We start from the raw sequence: 23,140 nt of genomic DNA, 5'->3' as shown, positions 1-23,140 counted from the left end.
CTCTTTTATATCTGCCCCAATTCTCTTCAGCAGAAAAGACTGGATAAGGAAAATCTAGGTTTCAATATGGCGGCACCCATTACTTCATAGTAACTAAAATCTTTTTTTATTCCCCTGTTATCCTATGGTGATGGTATCTCCCTCCCTTTGGCATGAAGAATAGTATGGTTTACATTTCTGAATGGGCTGCATAATTAAAATTTAAAGTACCATGAAAACATTTCTTTCGTGATTCAGATGTACAAATTTTAAATTCTAATGTATTTCTATGACCAAATTTATTTTTTTCTCTTTCTATTTTGTTGACTATATGGAAGCAGTTTTATAGGAATGCTTTTAAAGGGATACTAAACCCAATTTTTTCTTCTTTCATGATTCAGATAGAGAAGGCAATTTTATGCAAGTTTCTAATTTACTTCATTTTATCCATTTTTCCTTGTTCTCTTGGTATCTTTATTTGAAAAAGCAGGAATGAAAGCTTTGGAGATGGCCCATTTTAGGTTCAGCACCTGGATTGCGCTTGCTGATTGGATAGCTAAATGTAGCCACCAATCAGCAATCACTATCCAGGGTGCTGAACCAAAAATGAACCGGCTCCAAAGATTTCATTTCTGCTTTTTCAAATAAAGATACCAAAACAACGAAGAAAATTTGATAATAGGAGTAAATTAGAAAGTTGCTTAAAATTGCATGCTCTATCTGAATCATAAAAGAAAAAAATTGGGTTTAGTACCCCTTTAAAGGACTAGTAGATTTGCATAATCAATAAATGCAAGATAACAAGACAATGCAATAGCACTTTGTCCGAACTTCAAATGAATAGAAGATTTTTTTTTCTGACAATTTTAAAAGTTATGTCTATTTCCACTCCCCCTGTACCATGTGACAGCCATCAGCCAATCACAAATGCATACACGTACCATGTGATAGCTATCAGCCAATCACAAATGCATACATGCTTATTCTTGCACATGCTCAGTAGGAGCTGGTGACTCAAAAAGTTTAAATATAAAAAGACTGTGCACTTTTTTTTAATGGAAGTAAATTGGAAAGTTGTTTAAAATTGCTGCTCTATCTGAATAATGAAAGTAAATTTTGACTTGAGGGTCCCTTTAAAAATGATTGCAAATTGCTGCCATATATTCTCCAGACACGTGCACACTCACAATGCCTACCTAGGTACTGTATTCTCCTCAACAAATAATACCAGGAGAACAAAGTAAATTTGATAGTAGAATTAAATTGGAAACTTTCTAAAAAAGATATATCAGAAAAATATATTTTAGAAATAAAGATATTTCACAAAAAATATATCTATCTGAATCCTAAGAGAAAATAATATGGGATTCATGTCCCTTTACATTTTTACTATATTTTGTGTGGACAGGAGCTCTGCTGAAAAGCAATGCAAGTTATTTTATGCTACGGACCAGTGTGCCACACACATACATAATAGCAATAGAGAGGTTGTTAGTGAATCATCTGGTACATATACAGACCAAGACCTATTACTTATATTAGAAGATACTTTAATGTGTAGATTGCAGTGGTAAGGAAGGGAAGGGGTTATATGAGAGGAACCTTCAAATATATTAAGGAATTTAATATATTTCAGGAGGGAAGCATTTTTGAGAAAATGAGGAATACTAGAACAAGAGGACGTGATTTGAATCTGAAGTGTGGAAGATTCCCGGGTGAATTTTCAAAAGTACTACTTTGCAGAAAGGTCAGTGGATATGTGTAATAGCCTTACACTGATAGGGAATAACACAAAAGTAGAACAACCTCAGGAGATAGGCATTATCTGTTAGACATATCTGTGGATTTAAAGTGAGATTCTAGCGTAAACATAAAATGCTCTATTTCATTAAATAATTTTTTTTTAATATATAAAAAAGTCCTTTCTTTTACTATGTGTTTACCACTTTCAAATGAATGAAAACGAAGTTAGAATTGCAGTCCTGGAACTCCCCCTGTGATTGGAGCATATACATGTATGAATGCTTTTTATTTGCTCTCCATCATCGGTATTGGAGCTTAGCTTTAACTATGCATTTAACCCTTTTGATAGGATTGAAACACATAGAAAACAATAAAGAAGTTAATAAGATGTAATGAATTAGAGCATTTTAGTTTTACAGACAATCGTCCCTTTAAATCAGTTTGAGCACAGAGAGTCTGACTAGGTTAGGCTTCTAGCAAATTTGGGGGCAAATTGATTAAACAGTTGAGTGATGTCATGTTACACATGAAGACTAATTATGCATTAGAGTTATAGTATATTGTAGATTGGGAAACGTAGATGGTCCAGTTGGTTTTAAGCAGAATGAAATCTTTATTTCTACGTATGTAAATCTGTTGATTAAATCTTAGGCTGTGATCGCTAGCTGCAAGGTAATCTGGTGAACGTCCTGTATGCTGTTTCAATTTAACGTTCGCTGCTAAGACTTTTTTCACACAGTGCGTCAATTTTGAGACACCTAGATGTAAACCCTATTGTAAGTCAAATTTCAGTGAGTGACCCACTCAAAGTATATATTGTTTTTTTCAGCTGGCCCAGCAGATCCACAATATACCATTATTACATTTATAATTCATGGGAATTGAAATAGATTTTATTAAATAATACTGAATAGCCAAGTGGCCACTGCTGTTACTGTGATCACCTAACTAAATTGTCATCATGAGCAGCCATGTGAAATAGGGGTCCATACAGGCTTTTGGGGGTTATAATATAGATTAGAGAGATCCCATTGTTCAGAACAGAAACAAAAGCACCTTTTTCTTGCAAAGTGTTCATTGTTACCACAATGATCACCTGACTATACAGACAAAATTCATATATTTTTTTAAGAGAAGGACTTGTCTACTAGACAATAAACTTTGTTAGGGGTCTCTACACATACCAGATTTTGCACATATAATGTCCCATTCCAAGGAGAATCCAAGCAGGGGATTCTCTTTGGAATTAGGGATGTTGGATGTTTGTAGCTGCTGTGGGAGCTGATATTGAGGGGATTTAGGAACCTCCCCATCCCAATGAGGGGTCTTGGAGGTTTGTAACTGATGTGGGAGCTGATACTGAGGGGATTTAGGAACCTCTCCATCCAGCTACCTTGCAGCTGCAGTGAGCTTCCCAGTTCTGCCCCCTTTGTGATGTCACCACTCGCATATCTGGTGATGTCAACGACACTCCCATAAAGCCTGGGAGTGCCGCCCACTAGGCCAAAAACGATCACCAACCTGTAGTATGGGGAATCGCTGAAAACACCGTTTGATCGGCAATCACCCTGCATGACAAGAAGGGCTCGTCATGCGCCTTCAGGTAGTGATGTGCATGACGAGAACACCTTGCAACAAGTCAGCACCCAATGCAATGCTATATAAATAAGATTATATTGTATTGTATGTATGTGTTTAGATGCTATTATGGCTCTGCCAGTTTTACATTCAATTTTGTTTAAGCATTAATGATAGTTATGTGCTGATATATTTAAACAAGTACAATGTTGCAGCCCTCTAGTATCCAAGGAGCAAGCCCAGCACCAGCTAGGCTTGTGCCTAGGGCGGCACAACTAGGAAAATCAAATTATGAGGGGAAATTATATGGAATAATATCTTCCCACTCCAATGCTCACTAAGGGCCAGATTAACGAACAATTGCCAGATCTGATGTTAAAATAAAAATAAAAAAATGCTAACACTCACAAGGGCTGGGAATTCTCTATAAAAAGGGTCTGTCCCTGCGATCTGCGAGATGTCTCCTATAGAAAATAATAGAGCTTTTTGGAAACGGAAACTCCCCTGAGGAGAGTAAAGTTAGCAGGGTGCAGGGAGTGAACTTTACAAATGAAATACTGCTGCCAAACAAATCAGATTACTCCGCTCTCAGTGTATAGTATTATAGATTCACCTCTATTTTCGTATACCTGTGTTTTTCTGTTATGGTATTTTGCGTAATTTGAGACAATTTCACAACCTTTCACGTTGCAAGATAAAACTGAGAGATCTGCATTGGGGAAATGTGTAGAGAATACGACAGACCTCAGAGAGATAAGGAAAACTATAGGCTTTTAAATTTCTATTAAAAGTATGAATTTCACAGCAGTTCTGGTACGTGCGCTGTAGTTTTATTACATGTAAATATCTTTTTCCTGCAAAATGTTTTTGTTAATTACAAGATATTGCAGCCAAGTCTTAACATTTTTTAAACAAATTAACAATTTTGAATGCAATAATTTTTCAATAGCCAAACCCAACCACCATTTTCCTTATCGGAAGAGCCAATCTGATCTTTAGTCCACAGAGAAAAAGGCTAGACACAAACATATTGCTAGCATTAAGTTTTGGCAAGTAATTATTGTTAAGCTGAATGTGTATATTTATGTAAAGTTGTCTCCATTATAAGCCAGTTTTTTTTGTTTTTTTTAAAGATTAGCATTAGATTAGATCATTAGTATGATTTTGACCAGGGAAATGAAAGGCAAACGTTGCACCTTTTATGATTCCAATACAGTGTGCAATTTAAAGATACATTTTAATTTACTTCTACTATCAGATTTACTTGGTGTCCTTTGTTGAAGAGTAGGTCCAGAAGCAGCAATGCACTACTGGGAGATAGATGGTGATTGGTGGCTACACACTTTTGTCTGTTGTCATTGGTTCACCAGATATGTTTAGCTAGATACATGTAGTGCTTTTTCCACTCTATAGCTGACTTTAACTATGTGTTTAAAGGGGCAGTCTACTTGATATTTGTTATTGTTTAAAAAGATAGATAATCCCTTTAATACGCATTCCGCAGTTTTGCATAACTAACACAGCTATATTAATACACTTTTTACCTCTGTGATTACTTTGTATATAAGCCTCTGCAGACACCCCCCTTATCTTAGTTCTTTTGACAGACTTGCTTTTTAGCCAATCAGTGCTGACTCATAAAAAAACTCTATGGGACTAAGGACAATGTAATCTATATCACACACGTAAACTTGCACTGTGAAAAACTGTCAAAATACACTGAGATAAAAGGCGGTCTTCAACAGCTTTCCTGCGGATGTCTCTGTAAGGGTATGTGCGCATGTCTATGTGAATGTTCTGTGTTTGTCTCTGTGAGGGTGTGTGTGTGTTTTTTTGTGGATGTCTCTGTGAGGGTGTGTGCATATGTCTTTGTTTTCTATGGGTGTCTCTGTGAGGGTGTGTGTCTTTGTGTGTTTTCTGTGGATGTCACAGTGAGGGTGTGTGTATGTATGTTTTTGTGTGTTTCCTGTGGGTGTCTCTCTGTGTGTTTATGTATCTGTGTGTTTTCTGTGGGTGTCTGTGAGTGTGTATGTCTGTGTGTTTTCTGAGGCTGTCTCTGTGGGTGTTTCCTTGGGTGTATGTGCAAGTTTGTGTTTGTGTATGTGTGTGTGTGTGTGTGTGTGTGTGTCCATTATCTGTTCCTTTTTAGGACATTTTGACCTTACTACTGATTATTCACATCTTTCTACAGACTTTGAGACTAATGAGACCTTTCCGGAAGTCACCAATCCACCACTTAATCTTTAAATTCCTTTCAGCCACTGCATGCTGTTGTCATCATATAGTTGGCATAATTTTGAATTGTAAATCTCCTTTTTGACAAAACTGTAGTCTACCTCATTATTTGTCAGGTCAATGTAAACCAGTGCTGAGTGTCTGAGTGTGTTTGTGTGTCTGCTAGAGTGTCTATATGTGAATCCTTATGTGTGAGTGTGTGTTTCAGTGTATGAGTGTTTCTGTGTTTGTGTGTCTGCTAGAGTGTCTATATGTAAATCCTTATGTGTGAGTGTGTGTTTCAGTGTATGAGTGTTTCTGTGTGTCTCTGTGTTTGTATGTTACTACCTTTACAACATTTCCAAGTTTGACTACACTTAAGAATAAAGTGCACATATGTTTTAGTCATTTGGTCAAAAATTGCAAATGTCAAAAGGGGGGGGCTGGTCAGTGGTTAAGTAAGGGGCCCCAAAATTTTTAGTGGCGGCCCTGGCGACTTACCCCCTTCGCTGCACTAAGTTCTCTTCTGTGACTATCGGCATGAGAACGAGGCTCCCATTGGAGCCTATGGAAGCTCGCTCTTGTGAGTGCCAAGCTTCCATGCAATTGAGTTTAACTTCAAATACAAGCCCACCTTTGCTTGCTCTGGTATTATGATTGCGAAAGCTCAATTTTGCACTCCACTCGTAATCTGGATCACAGTTTTCTGTTTTCAGGAATTTATTTTGAAAACCAGTTTCACTCACATACAGTTTTATAAATAATATGCCACTTACATTACAAAACATCTAACTTCATCATATATATAACATCAGTTCATATCATTGTGACATACATGGGTGTAGAACAGATATTTGTGCTGCACCTTTTCCCAAATATATCCAGAGCTGAAATTAGCCGAATGCCACAAACACAACAATTCTCAGGCTTCTTTTCACTAAAGAATGATGAAGCCTGAAATAATGCTCATCTAATAACCAGCAGATTCTAAGGAACACTGATTATATTTGCATCATAATATTTTACCACTACTCCAACCATCTGGTTACAATCTAGAAGGGTAGGAGGTTGAGAAACAGGAGGTGAGGACTGCAAGATTGAGAAAGATGTTAATACAGAGTTAGATGAGGGAAATGTTAGGTAAGTGAAATTAATTTGTTATTGAGTTGGGTGATAGGCTTCTCTAAACAGAAAAGTCTTCAGAGAGCATTTAAAGGAAGAAAGATTAGGGCAAAGCCTGACAGCACGAGGGAGAGTGTTCCAGAGGATAGGTGCTGCACGACAGAAGTCCTGCAGTCTAGCATGAGAGGAGGTGATAGTCGCAGATGCAAGGAGCAGGGGATTGTTGGATCTTAGTGGATGGCTGGAGTATACTTGTTTATTAGAGAGGATAGGTAGAGGGGAGCGGCGTTGGTGAGAGTTTTGTATTTAAGGGTGAGAATTTTTAATTTAATTCTGCTGTGAATGGGGAACCAATGAAGGGACTCGCAGAGAGGTGCAGCAGATACAGAGCAAAGGAAAGGTGGATCAGCCTGGCAGAGGCATTTAGGATAGATTATGTATAATATATAATATGATATTGCAAATACTGAGAGATAATGCAAGAATACCTGGGATAATCATAATACTATCCTACAAACTAAGGGTTAGATTACAAGTGGAGCTCTAATTCGGCCATTTGTAGGCGTGCGAAAAATAATCAGCCATTACAAGTGGCTGGTTATTGTTACCACAAGCTCGCGAGTAGCAATTAGCACTTATAAAATTAACCAGATATTGTGTGTATTTTTTTAAAAAAAATAAAAATTGTAGCATTTTTATTTTGTAATAAAATAACTGCCAAAGACAGTTTTGGGGGCCTAAAGTGAGCGGTGTGGATTGTTTTAAAAAAAAAAAAAAAAAAAAGCACTGAAAAGTGCCTTTACATTGCGGTTAATGGGAACTGTGTGTTCCCAGTAAATATATATGTAAATGCTTATATACATTTATGTGTTAATCTGTATATTTACATATATAAACACATAAATATATTTCAGTATATCAGTATATATCAGTATCAGCATATACATATATATTTACACATATAAACACATAAATATATATCAGTATATCAGTATGTATCAGTATCAGCATATACATATATATTTACACATATAAACACATAAATATATTTCAGTATATCAGTATGTATCAGTATCAGCATATACATATATATTTACACATATAAACACATAAATATATATCAGTATATCAGTATGTATCAGTATCAGCATATACATATATATATATATATATACACATATAAACACATAAATATATATCAGTATATCAGTATGTATCAGTATCAGCATATACATATATATTTACACATATAAACACATAAATATATATCAGTATATCAGTATGTATCAGTATCAGCATATACATATATATATATATACACATATAAACACATAAATATATATCAGTATATCAGTATGTATCAGTATCAGTATATACATATATATATATATATACACATATAAACACATAAATATATATCAGTATATCAGTATGTATCAGTATCAGCATATACATATATATTTACACATATAAACACATAAATATATATCAGTATATCAGTATGTATCAGTATCAGCATATACATATATATATATATATACACATATAAACACATAAATATATATCAGTATATCAGTATGTATCAGTATCAGCATATACATATATATATATATATATATATATATATATATATATATATACACACATATAAACACATAAATATATATCAGTATATCAGTATGTATCAGTATCAGTATATACATATATATATATATACACATATAAACACATAAATATATATATCAGTATATCAGTATGTATCAGTATCAGTATATACATATATATATATATACACATATAAACACATAAATATATATATCAGTATATCAGTATGTATCAGTATCAGTATATACATATATATATACACACATGTAAACACATAAATATATATCAGTATGTATCAGTATAAGCATATACATATATATTTACACATATAAACACATAAATATATATCAGTATATCAGTATGTATCAGTATCAGCATATACATATATAAACACATAAATATATATCAGTATATCAGTATGTATCAGTATCAGCATATACATATATATTTACACATATAAACACATAAATATATATCAGTATATCAGTATGTATCAGTATCAGCATATACATATATATATATACACATATAAGCACATAAATATATATCAGTATATCAGTATGTATCAGTATCAGCATATACATATATATATATATATATACACATATAAACACATAAATATATATCAGTATATCAGTATGTATGTATCAGTATCAGCATATACATATATATTTACAATTTAGTGTCATTGCTGTGCTACTTACCCCCTTCACTGCACTTTGGTTCTGTGCCATGTATGACGGCATCGGAACGAGGCTCCCATTGGAGCCTATAGAAGCGCATTCTTGTGAGCACAGTGCTTCTCAGCATTGCAAACATGAGCTTGCGTTCACATTGCTGCCAACTTGTAATACTAGCACACATTAGCGTGAGCTGGTCTTACTCAGTGGACCGCAAATAACGCTTACACTTTACAGAAAATATTGACAGAGTTGTCCTTTGGTTTTTATCTAGTGTCAAAATCTCTGTTTCTTTGTAAAGTCTTTATACTTTATAGTGATTTTTTATTAATTGATAACTTTGCTAAATGAAATGCTTGTTAGGTATAAAAGTCAGCTATTGTAGAAACAGGCTCTTTACAGACTTTTGGAATACAGATTAATATTTAACCCTTAGTAAAGAAAGCTTGAATAAAATGTAAGATGTTGAATAATTTTATACAGTTTAATATTCAGGGATTAAATAAGTAGTTAATTCAAGATCACATATGGGAAAACCTAATATCTGGCTTCTGACTAGTCTTGCTCTTGTAGTCTAGTAGAAAGTTATTATATATTTCATAGATAGGTAGATAGATAGGACAGAAAGACAATAGATATATATTAAATAGACAGATGATAGATAATAGGTGAGATATAGGTAGATAGAACAGACATACAGACAAACAGATAGATAGATAGATAGATGATAGATAGATAGATAGATAGATAGATAGATAGATAGAGAGAAACAGACAGACAGACAGACAGACAGACAGACAGACAGACAGACAGACAGACAGATAGATAGATAGATAGATAGATAGATAGATAGATAGAGAGGCAGAAAGACAAACAGATAGATGATAGATAAATAGATAGATAGATAGATAGATAGAGACAGACAGACAGACAGACAGACAGATAGATAGATAGATAGATAGAGAGAGAGAGAGAGAGAGAGAGAGAGAGAGAGAGACAGACGGACAAATAGACAGATAGATAGATAGATAGATAGATAGATAGAGACAGACAGATAGATAGATAGATAGATAGATAGATAGATAGAAAGATAGAAAGAAAGGACAGGCAGATATAGATAGCTAGATAGATAGATAGATAGATTGATAGATTGATTGCTTGATCAATAGATAGATAGATAGATAGATAGATAGAAAGGACAGGCAGATATAGATAGCTAGATAGATAGATAGATAGATTGATAGATTGATTGCTTGATCAATAGATAGATAGATAGATAGATAGATAGATAGAGACAGACAGACAGACAGATAGATAGATAGATAGATAGACAGACAGACAGATAGATAGATAGATAGATAGATAGACAGACAGACAGACAGACAGACAGACAGACAGACAGACAAATAGACAAATAGACAGATAGATAGATAGATAGATAGATAGATAGATGATAGATAGATAGATAGATAGATAGAGACAGACAGACAGACAGACAGATAGATAGATAGATAGATAGATAGAAAGAAAGAAAGGACAAGCAGATATAGATAGCTAGATAGATAGATAGATTAATAGATTGATTGATTGATCAATAGATAGATAGATAGATAGATAGATAGATAGATAGATAGAAAGGACAGGCAGATATAGATAGATAGATAGATAGATAGATAGATAAAATAGAACACACACCATTAATGTTCTCTTTATATTTTGTCTATGGTTTAGCTTTGTTCCTTTGCAGGATCAGTTATCTCATATCACAAGAGTTTGCTGCCACTTTTTATATAATATTGTTAGCAAATGATCAGGATTTGTGTTACCTCCTGCTCTCTGGACATATTTCCAACTGATTGCTTAACGTCCCTGGAGTATTTTTGGGTACACACTAATTTACACCCACGTAAAATACCAGCTCTTCCTTTCTAGTAGAGCCAAATCTGACTATGGCATCTGTCTCCTTCGCTAAGCAGGGAATTGATAGTGTGAAATAATTGTGTGAAGCACTCTGAAGAGACAGCAAATTCTCCCAAAGCATTTGTTTACTTGTGCGAGTGACACTGCATTATTACCCTCTAGGATAGAAAGTGTTACAGACAGTCGTGGATTTAAAGGAATATTCACACATATTATATATTAATTTATTAAAAAGAAAAAACTGAAATATCACATTGACATAAGTATTTAGACCCTTTACTATGACACTTGAAATTTAACTCATGTGCATTCCATTTCTCTGGATCATCTTTGAGATGTTTCTACACTTTGATTGGAGTCCATCTGAGGAAAAATTCAATTGATTGTACTTGATTTGGAAATGCACACACCTGTCTATATAAGGTCTCAGATGAAAATGCATATCAGAGCAAAAACCAAGCCATGAGGTCAAAGGAACCCCCTTCAGAGCTCAGAGACAGGACTGTATCAAGGCACAGATCTGGGGAAAGTTACAAAAATAATTTGGCTACATTCAAGGTTCCCAAGAGCACAGTAACCTCCATAATTCTTAAATGGAAGAAGTTTAGAACAACCAGAACTCTTTCTAGAGCTGGCAATCTGGCCAAACTAAGCAATCGAGGGTCGAAGGGCCTTGGTAAGAGAGGTGACCAAGAACCCGATTGTCACTCTGATAGAGCTCCAGAGATCATGTGTGGAGAAGGGAAAAACTTACAGAAGGACAACCATCACTGCAACACTTCACCGATCTGGGCTTTCCACCTCTCCATAATGCAAGACACATGAAAGCCCGCTTGGAATTTTCAAAAAAGCATCTAAAGGACTCTCAGACTGTGAGAAAAAAGATTCTCTGCTCTAATGAAATGAAGATTAAATGGTTTGGCCTCAATTCCAAGTGTAATGTCTGGAGGAATCCATGCACCGCTCATCACCTGCACAATATTATCTTAACAGTGAAGCATGGTGGTGGTAGCATTATGCTGTTGGGGTGTTTTTCAACGAGAGGGACTAGTCAGGGTTGAAGGAAAGCTAAATGCCGCAAAATAAAGAAATATCCTTAATGATAACCTGGTGCAGAGCGCTCAGGACCTCAGACTGGGACAAAAGTTTACCTTCCAACAGGACAATGACCCTAAGACAACAGCCAAAAGTAGCTAAGGGACAACTCTGTAAATGCCCTTAAATCGCCCAGCCAGAGTCCAGACTTGAGCACAATCGTGCATCTCTGGAGAGACCTGAAAATGGCTGTCCACCGATTAAGGGATTTTTACCCCGAAACGTTGCTGTGTGTTGCTGCTCTGCTCTGTGATGGGTCTTCTACAATAAATGCAACTATATTACTTCTGGAAGTGCTGCTGTCTCTGTATGTTTGCTGTACTAGTGGGGACTGGTTATACTTTGTATAGAGCTTGAAAGGATCTGCAGAGAAGAATGGCAGAAAATCACTAAATCCAGGTGTGCAAAGCTTGTCGCATCATACCCAAAAAGCCTTGAGGTTGTAATCGCTGCCAAACGTGCTTCAATTAAGCAAGGAGTTAATGGTCTGAATACTTGCACCAATGTGATACTTCAGTTTTTTACTTTTTTAATACATTTGCAAAGTTATCAAAAATCTGTGTTTTGGCTTTGTCATTATGGGGTATAGAGTGTAAATTGATTTGAAAATAAATAAATAATGTGGATTTTAGCATAAGGCTGCCACATAACACTTTCTGAATATGCTTTATGTACCAAAGACAGGAAATCTCCCTGGCAGAAGCCTGATTAACAAGGTCTGGGTGTTGCAGCAAGTAAAAGTGACAAATAACTTAAGGCATTAGACGTCCCATGGCTCAATAAGCACATCTATGTTAGCAAAAGATAAATAAAGGGCTTTTAATGCAAAATCTAATTTGATAGAACATATCTTTGCCATACTGACCCTATATAACACTTAGAAAGTCCTGTTCAGGATTGTATAGACAATTATGTACTATATCATTCATTTATAAAGTGTCTCTCACATATTTTCTGGCTCTAAATGAGTTGAAGGTAGCTGTCCTTAAATGGACATTGTGCTGTAAAAATAGTTTTTACGTAATGTTTCCAATAATATGTTATACCAGTTGCAAGGTATTAAATGATTTGGAAATTGTTTCTTTGTGTTTATTTTTTTATGTGAAATAGCTAGTTTTGCTCATAGGAACCACAACCTATTGTTCTCCAGAACACACCATTTCAAATGGACTGAGCTTGTTGGAAAAAGCAGACCTACTTATTATATATCATTATATATCTGTCTATTCAAAAATGCCAATACTACTGTGGTTTCAGTGAGCAAAATATTTTTTTTTTTCCAATCGCAACAATAAATATAAAGGAAATGTTGTAAAACATTTAAAATGATGCAGCAGGTATAGCAAGTCATTGTAAACACATTAGTGGGAAATAGAACACTGCCCATATAACCTCAGTATGCTTTAAATTTAGGTAGAAGATGGACAGCACAAAAACAAAATATGCTCTCAGTAAACACTGGACTCTTGCAGCAGATGTCTATGAAAATAAAATCATGTGACGTCATGTGTGCAGATCCACCAATAGTAAAAGATGGGATATAAGCGCAGTGGTTCTTTACCAGGTTATATGGACAACAGGTAGAGTTACAGCATATTGCTAGGGCTGTCATCTAAGAGTAAATAGGTTCAAATTGTATCTCTTTATCTTGAAAGGATTTCATATTTAAAAAATGTAATTTATGGGTGATCTCCTAATGAGTCTTCTGTATTATAGAGACATTCTAATGTCATATGAATAAGGTAACAGTTTTAAGTTATGTATAAGGGAAAATTTATATAGCTTTTGGAACTATCCAATTCAAGCTCAAATGAGGGAGCGTATAACCATGATTCTTGCTAATTCCTAATCACTTTTTTGGTGTGATTGACAGGCTCTGCTCTTGCACGACTGGTAGCGTGAGAGCAGAGAGTGTGATTGCACAAGAGAGCTCTTATTCAATCTTAAATTTCACCAAGCGATGCTGCATCACAAGTGGGGTTGCAGGTGGACAGGTTTTCTGCTTGAGAACTTTTCTGCCTGCTGCTTGATACACTTTTTTTTCTGGTATTATAGTGATATTATAACAATAAATAAAATTGGACAAGAGAATTAAGCATAAAGAAACAGATTTAAACATTTAAAAATCCTGCAAAACACACATAGTCAATAAAATCATAAGAATATTTGAGAATTGTGTCAGTTTCATATATAAATGGGAGCTTTTACTAATTATATAAATAAGATATTGTTTAAAACCATAATATATTAAACAAAACATAAGTGTTTGACATAGATGTAAATTAAATATATTTGCATGTCTATTGTAGCTGAGTCCATCATAGCTGAAGGTGGCCAATTCAAAACAAGTCTCTTTGGGTTAGGGTTGCCAAGCAACAGGCTCTGAAATGCTAATTGACATCTAAAAATGGCCATTGTTTAAAAAAGGGGTTAGAATTAGAATTAATACCTAACAAACATTTTGTGCTCTTGTAAAATAAAATGAGCATGTATGCAAACCTAGGTAAAGAGAATCTGAAAAAAAAACTTATATGAAATTTGTTAACACTTTACAGCTTATATTTTACATCAACAATGTAAACGTGCCCTGTGTACGTTCTAATTTGTATAATAATTGCATTAATTTCCCCACTCCAGCAGATCGTTTTCCAGTGCTGATATTCTTTTTCTTTCGGATCTTGAGTTATATGTTCCTTCCTTATTTTATTGTTCCAAATAAAGTTTCTGTAAACACAAACACTGTTTACATTTGTAAGGGTCAAAGCTGTAAACTTTCTATACTTTTGCGTTGGCATCATAATGTTCCCTGCTGTGAATATCTTTAAAACTCCTGTTTCTTATAGGTTTTTTTATGGTTTTGGCCAGATTAACTGTTATATTGTGTATACAATTTGTGTGGTTTTACTTATTCAAACAATTGGTCTTTTACTGGCTTAGAAAAATAAGCAAAACTTAACAAATCTTTCATGCACTGTTTTTGCCTGAAATTCTGGCATATTGAACTGGTTACCATATTAGGACAAGGGAATTTGTTAAAGTGATGGTAAATTTTGAACAAAATAACAATAAAATATTATTCCTAAAGCTAATACATGTTTGATCGCTATGTTGTTTTTTTTTTTTAATTCAATCGCCCCCATCATTACTTCCTGCTTGATTCATGTACTCACACAGATCTGCATGTAAGATAGACCAGATGGGCACTAGGTCCGTCGCATAATAAAGTTCTATGGGGGCGCACTGAAAAACGTAGGCAACACATAACTCAAAACTTGCAATAAAAGTCATAATAGCGCACCCTAGATGATAATATAAAATGATAAATCGTATATATATATATATATAAAAGTCTGCAATATACTTTAATTATTTATTTTGTCTCCTTTTCCTGTCACTGTTATATTCCACTCTAGTGACCTATTTATAACTGTCCCTAATTGGCCACAGCAGAGAAGGTAACCTAAGTCAGTGTTTTTCAACCAGTGTGCCGTGAGAGATCCTCAGGTGTGCCGCGGCAGACTGACAACAGTGTGACATTTTTTTAAATTTTGCTTGTTTTTTTATTCTGGGCCGTTTTTTTATTTTGAGTGAGATGATGACTGAGGGTAACTACGCAGCGGCAGCTCGCCTCCCCGACACGTGTTCACACTTGGAAGGAACCCCCACCCACCACAACACGTGTCTAGTGCCGGCTCTACACGCAGCACAACACGACATTTCAATCCCCCATGCTTTGCTCCTCCTCCAGAACAGTTCCAGCTAGGTCACGTCACTCACGTTCCTTCTCAGCACAAGGAACATGACCGGAGGACTGGAGTGCGAGGGTGTCCCTCTTTCAAATTTTGAAATATTGGGAGGTATGTGACAGGCTCATCAGGCATCATTTACAACCATGACATATTGACATTCATTCACAGACAATCATTATGATTGTTTGTGAATGAATGTCAATATGTCATGTATAGTTTGTAGGAGTCATGGCATGACAGCACAGCACAGTACAGTGTGTGTGTGTGTGTATATATATATATATATATATATATATATATATATATATACACAGTGGGGCAAAAAAGTATTTAGTCAGCGACCAATTGTGCAAGTTCTCCCACTTAAGAAGATGAGAGAGGCCTGTAATTTTCATCATAGGTATACCTTAACAATGAGAGACAAAAGGTGGAAACAAATCTAGACAATCACATTGTCTGATTTGGAAAGAATTTATTTGCAAATTATGGTGGAAAATAAGTATTTGGTCAATATCAAAAGTTCATCTCAATACTTTGTTATATATCCTTTGTTGGCAATGACAGAGGTCAAACGTTTTCTGTAAGTCTTCACAAGGTTGTCACACACTGTTGCTGGTATGTTGGCCCATTCCTGCATGCAGATCTCCTCTAGAGCAGTGATGTTTTGGGGCTGTCGCTGGGCAGCACAGACTTTCAACTCCCTCCAAAGGTTTTCTATGGTTTTGAGATCTGGAGACTGGCTAGGCCACTCCAGGACCTTGAAATGCTTCTTACGAAGCCACACCTTCGTTGCCCAGGCGGTGTGTTTGGGATCATTGTCATGCTGAAAGACCCAGCCACGTTTCATCTTCAATGCCCTTGCTGATAGAAGGAGGTTTGCACTCAAAATCTCACGATACATGTCCCCATTCATTCTTTCATGTACACGGATCAGTCGTCCTGTTCCCTTTGCAGAGAAACAGCCCCAAAGCATGATGTTGCCACCCCCATGCTTCACAGTAGGTATGGTGTTCTATGGTTGCAACTCAGCATTATCTCTCCTCTAAACACGACAAGTTGTGTTTCTACCAAACAGTTCTACTTTGGTTTCATCTGACCATATGACATTCTCACAATCAGCTTCTGGATCATCCAAATGCTCTCTAGCATACTTTAGACGGGCCCGGACATGTACTGGCTTAAGCAGGGGGACACGTCTGGCACTGCAGGATCTGAATCCCTGGCGGCGTAGTGTGTTACTGATGGTAGCCTTTGTTACGTTGGTCCCAGCTCTCTGCAGGTCATTCACTAGGTCCCCCGTGTGGTTCTGGGATGTTTGCTCACTGTTCTTGTGATCATTTTGACCCCACGGGGTGAGATATTGCGTGGCGCCCCAGATCGAGGGAGATTATCAGTGGTCTTGTATGTTTTCCATTTTCGAATTATTGCCCCCACAGTTGATTTCTTCACACCAAGCTGCTTACCTATTGCAGATTCAGTCTTCCCAGCCTGGTGCAGGTCTACAGTTGTGTTTCTGGTGTCCTTCGACAGCTCTTTGGTCTTCACCATAGTGGAGTTTGGAGTGTGACTGTTTGAGGTTGTGGACAGGTGTCTTTTATACTTATAACAAGTTCAAACAGATGCGATTATTACAGGTAATGAGTGGAGGACAGAGGAGCCTCTTAAAGAAGAAGATACAGGTCTGTGAGAGCCAGAAATCTTGCTTGTTTGTAGGTGACCAAATACTTATTTTCCACCATTATATGCTAATAAATTCTATCCAAATCAGACATTGTCTGGATTTGTTTCAACATTTTGTCTCTCATAGTTGAGGTATACCTATGATAAAAATTACAGGTCTCATCTTCTTAAGTGGGAGAACTTGCACAATTGGTGGCTGACTAAATACTTTTTTACCCCACTGTATATATATTCACAGAGGCTGGTGCACTCGCACAAACAGGTGTCCAGTTGCCAGGATGCTGAATGCAGGTAGAGATAAAGGTAATAGAAGACAGCACTCGCTGGGCTTAAGGATAAGCAATAGAAGCTTTTATTTACGTGACGTTTCGAGGTCTGATGAAGGGGAGCGGCCCCCATAACGTCAGGTAAATAAAACCTTCTATTGCTTATCCTTAAGCCCAGCGAGTGCTGTCTTCTATTACCTTTATATATATATATGCTGTATTAGGCTACAATGTGTGATTTTGTAAAATTTTGGGATGGTGGTGTGCCGCAGGATTTTTTAATGTAAAAAAGTGTGCCACAGCAAAAAAAAGGTTGAAAATCACTGACCTAAGTTACAACATGGCAGCTCCCATTGTTTATAGACACTAAAACTTTACACTTATTTAATTTAAACAACTAATGAAAATTTAAAAAAATTACATCTACATGTTATTCTGAGACTAATCTTTTCTTTGGATGCATCATTTTAGCTAGCATTTATTTAGTGTTTAATATCCCTTTAAGATTTTCTGTAAATCTTTTTTTGCCATTCACTTAATCAGATTGTGCTCTATAATGAGCTTAGAGTCGCGATATAGGCTCCACTTTTAACCTAGGCCCAAATGTTTTATTTATTAATTTTATTACAAATGAAATTATTCTGGTTGTCTGTTGGGTCACATATCCCCTCCATATATAATTATTTTATTTTGTAAAGTTGTAGCACACCTGGTGTTTGTATATGCAGTTTTTATAAGTCATTTACATCAAAGAAAATTACTTTTTGTAAAGGGACATAAAACAAAGGGACCTGAAACCCCATATTTTTCGGATTCTGACAGAGCATACAATTTAAGACAAATTTCCAATTTAAGTCTGTTATCAAATTTGCTTTATTCTCTTTGAATCCTTTGTTGAAGGGGCAGCAATGCACTGCTGGGAGCTAACTGAGCAAATGGTGTTAGCTAATAACAAGAGGCATATATGTGCAGCCACCAATCGACAGCTAGCTCCCAATAGTACACTGCTGATCCTGAGCCTACCTAAGTATGCTTTTCAACAAAGGATACCCAAGAGAAAGAAGCAAGTTAGATTATAGAAGTAAATTGGAAAGTTGTTAGACATTGCCTGCTCTATCTGAATCATGAAAGTTTAATTTTGCCTTTACTGTCAATTTAAGTATTTGAAAAATCCTCCTTTATTCTTTTTTTAAAGCACCACAGGAGCAATTGCCTCCTGCAGTTTTCACTATGCAAATTTACCTTCATTTCTCCTGGATCTGCTATAGGCTGCCTTTGGGCAGCATTCACAATCCAGAGACAAATTTTGGAGTAACAAGATCAGACATTTGGCAGGTTGCAGTGCTTATCCTTTATACATTTTCACAAAGAGAAGTAAGTTATTTTTAGTTTAAAATTAAAGTAATGTTTTAAATGTTTACAAATATTTTAAATACTTGTTTTCATCTTTTAATGTGCAACAACCCCAAAATGTTTATATAACAATGACCTAGATGAGAAACAAAGCTAAAAACTTGCTGCAACATTGCAAAAAAAAAATGTGCACACTTCAAATAGATCTGTTATAATTAGTATATTGCTCTTTATGTAATGTGTTAAGTTAAAGGTTTTAAAATTTGAATTGCAATTCATATATCAATATATCAGTTGTATACTTCCTGCTAATGATCATTGGCAGATAGGCACTTCCTACTAATGTTCATTGGCTGATAGGCACTTCCTGCTAATGCTCATTGGCAGATAGGCACTTCCTACTAATGATCATTGGCAGATAGGCACTTCCTACTAATGTTCATTGGCTGATAGGCACTTCTTACTAATGTTCATTGGCTGATAGGCACTTCCTGCTAATGCTCATTGGCAGATAGGCACTTCCTACTTATGTTCATTGGCTGATAGGCAGAAAAAAAGAGTTCAGAATCCGTAGGTAGATAAAGATAAAAAATATACTTTATTGTAAAAATACATTGTAAAAACACATGTTAGAAAAAAGCTAACAGGTTTTACGCGTTTCGGCAGGAGCCGTATTCATAAACCTGGCTGATAGGCACTTCCTACTAATGCTCATTGGCTGATAGGCACTTCCTGCTAATGATCATTGGCTGATAGGCACTTCCTACTAATGATCATTGGCTGATAGACACTTCCTGCTAATAATCATTGACTGGTAGGCACATCCTACTAATACTCATTGGCACTAAGGCACTTCCTACTAATACTCATTGGCAGAAAGGCACTTCATACTAATGATCATTGGCTGATAGGCACTTCCTGCTAATGATCATTACCATTTTCTTTATTGCAGCGGTCCTACCCGCACTCCTGCCGGGCCCCTAACCCTGACCATGCCCCTGCCATGCTGCTACACATGCACCGCCCATGCCTCCTGTCTGGCCACACCCTGCCCGGCCATGCCCACGTCACAATCCACCATGCCCACATCACACCCACTTCTGCCCCCCTCCCCCGCTGCATGCGCAACTGACAACGGCGATGGACGCATTACAAGCGCATTTATAGTGTAGTCAGAATTGAAATGTGCACGTTCATTTCAACTTTGAATAGAAATATTTTTGGGTCGTATGTTAGGTATACATTTAATTATGCTAAAGCAACTATTGATTTTACATAAAATGTTGGACATGCTCAAAATTAGGCCCTACAGCTTGACATTATCCACTATAGTTTTTATGTTAAATATGCCAATCACATATACAGTCACCGGCCACTTTATTAGGTACACCTTACTAGTACCGGATTGGACCACCTTTTGCCTTCAGAACTGCCTTAATTCTTTGTGGCATAGATTTAACAAGGTGTTGGAAACATTCCTCAGACATTTTGGTCCATATTGACAAGATAGCATCACGCAGTTTCTGCAGATTTGTCAGCTGCACATCCATGATGCAAAGCTCCCGATCCTCCACCACCCAAAAGGTACTCTATTGGATTGAGATCTGGTGACTGTGGAGGCCATTGGAGTACAGTGAACTCATTGTCCTGTTCAAGAAACCAGTTTCAGATTATTTGAGCTTTGTGACATGGTGCAATATCCTACTAGAAGTAGCCATCAGAAGATGGGTACACTGTAGTCATAAAGGGATGGACATGGTCAGCAACAATACTCAGGTAGGCCGTGGTGTTTAAACAATGTTCAGTTGGTGCTAAGGGGCCCAAAGTGTGCCAAGAAAATACAAGGCAGGATGGAGCCATGCTTTCATGTTGTTTATGCCAAATTCTGACCCTACCATCTGAATGTCGTAGCTGAAATGGAGATTCATCAGACCAGGCAACGTTTTTCAAATCTTTTATTTTCCAAGTTTGGTGAGCCTGTGCGAATTGTAGCCTCAGTTTCCTGTTCTTAGCTGACAGGAGGTGCATCCAGTGTGGTCTTCTGCTGCTGTAGCCCATCTGCTTCCAGGTTCAATGTGTTGTGTGTTCAGAGATGATATTCTGCATACCTTGGTTGTAAAGAATGTTTTTTTTTAGTTACTGATACCTTTCTATCATCTCGAACCAGTCTGCCCATTCTCCTCTGACCTCTGACATCAACAAGTCATTTTCGTCCACACAACTGCCGCTCACTGGATATTTTCAGGCCATTCTCTGTAAACCCTAGAGATGGTTGTGCGTGAAAATCCCAGTAGATCAACAGTTTTTGAAATACTCAGACCAGCTCGTCTGGCACCAACAACCATGCAAGTCGTCTTCACCACGTCTAGATGCCTAAATGCATTCAGTTGCTGATATGTGATTGGCTGATTAGCAATTTGTGTTATCAAGCAATTGAACAGGTGAACCTAATAAAGTGGCCTGTGAGTGTATATCTAGATAGAATACAACTAAGAACTAACCACTAATATGTTTAGAAGGTCTGCACTGCCAAGCCCCTTTACAGCTTGTACCGAATATAATAATATTCTTTATAATACTCATCCTATAAATGTTTTTTAAATTAAACAAAATGTATTTTTAAGAGACTCATTTTACCCTTTAAGGGTGAGTGTAAGTATTATCCATTTAAACATAGTGTTCACAAATTTTTATTAAAACCTTTTTTTCTTATAGTGCAGATTCAGTTTTAAACAATTCTATGAATGAAAATAGACAAACATATAGCAAAGGTGATGTTAGGGGTGTCAGAACTAGTGAAACAATAATGTACTTTTATTATGGAAAAAAAAATATAGCAACAAACTAGATCCCTATTTAACTGTGTAGACCTGTAGAGGATGGAAGATGCTACTGTATAAGGGCTGCTTTACGATTAGCGTGCTAACTGGAGTGAAAGATAAGGGTGTAGGTGTTGCCATGGAAATGCAACAATTGTTTGAAGAAGGGGAGTGCTTCTCTGAAACATCACACAGATTAAATTTCACTTTTTGAAAAGGACCAGTGAGTGCCTCATCTCTTCTCTTATATTATACCCTGTTGAAACCCTGGCGGATGTATTTGTAAGTGAGAGTGCGCTTTATTCAGGATTATATATAAATATATACTGTATATATGTTTATATGTGTTAACATATGTATTTATGTATGTGTATGTATATACAGTATATGTATTTATATGTGTATATATGTCTGTAAACACATAAATATATATATGTATACACTGGAGCTCTTTGTAGTCAAGTAGCTGAAAATATGGAAAAAAAGATATTCCCATATATATCTGTATATATCTATACATATGTATAATTATATATAGATAGATATTTTACAAAAAAACATCATATATATATATATATATATATATATATATATATATATATATATATGTTTATTTAAGAATAAAAAGAACATAGTCTGTTATGTGAAGAACTTTGGAATGTGAAATATTATTAATTCATGTTGGGTTAGCGCACTTGAGAAAACGCGATCATGTTTGAGTAAGGGTGTTTTTTTCAACTTTTCATGTCCATTGAAGTCTAAGCGGAAATACGTTAATGCGTTCACGATATTCACGATATTCAATATTCAGCTTTTTAAACAGGTCGAATTTGCGCTTGTGTGAAAACTTTTTAATTTCAACTTGTAATACTATGCGCAAAAAAAATTCTTCAAGCGAATGTATCGCTCGAGCGGCAACGACTCGTAATCTAGCCCTTAATGTGTACTTTATCAAAATTAAATGTGATCTGTGCGGAATTTAGCACAAATAAAAGAAAAAAATCTCAAAAAATGGATTTAAGAATCATAGAAGTCTATTCAGACTGAATATACTTCTATTATCAGTTACCTCTTCATCATCCATTCATGTGTTTTTTTTGCAGGCTGTTTGGATCTTATTCCACAGCCTTACCATTTTGAAGCCTCAATTTGTCCCATTTTGCACAGTATAGTGTGGCATTTGTCACATAATACTTTGTTTTTCTTTTAAAATCATTAATATATGATTGGTTAAATGTTTAAACAAAAACACAACATAATTCACATTCTTCATACTATGAAGGCTAAATTATGATTATCAGAATGTTAATTTAAAATGATAAAAAATACAAAAAAAT

At 35.9% G+C, this 23,140-nt stretch overlaps 1 protein-coding gene across 3 annotated transcripts in view; it reads left to right on the top strand.

Moving 5' to 3' along the window:
- The window catches only part of WNT7B (Wnt family member 7B), a 246,008-nt gene that overhangs the window by 97,021 nt on the left and 125,847 nt on the right, over positions 1-23,140 (top strand). For 2 of the 3 annotated variants that reach the window (XM_053719011.1, XM_053719010.1), the window contains one exon: positions 1,616-1,726. The exons of the other annotated variant lie outside the window; for it this stretch is intronic. The gene's annotated coding sequence lies outside the window, so the exon portion shown is untranslated. The remainder of the gene's footprint in view (positions 1-1,615; positions 1,727-23,140) is intronic. 3 annotated transcript variants of the gene reach the window in all.

This window comes from Bombina bombina, chromosome 6 (assembly GCF_027579735.1).
Source record: "Bombina bombina isolate aBomBom1 chromosome 6, aBomBom1.pri, whole genome shotgun sequence".
Taxonomy (NCBI): Eukaryota; Metazoa; Chordata; class Amphibia; order Anura; family Bombinatoridae; genus Bombina; species Bombina bombina.
The sequence above is the reverse complement of the archived record's forward strand: the minus strand, read 5'-3'. Positions and strand labels throughout refer to the sequence as shown.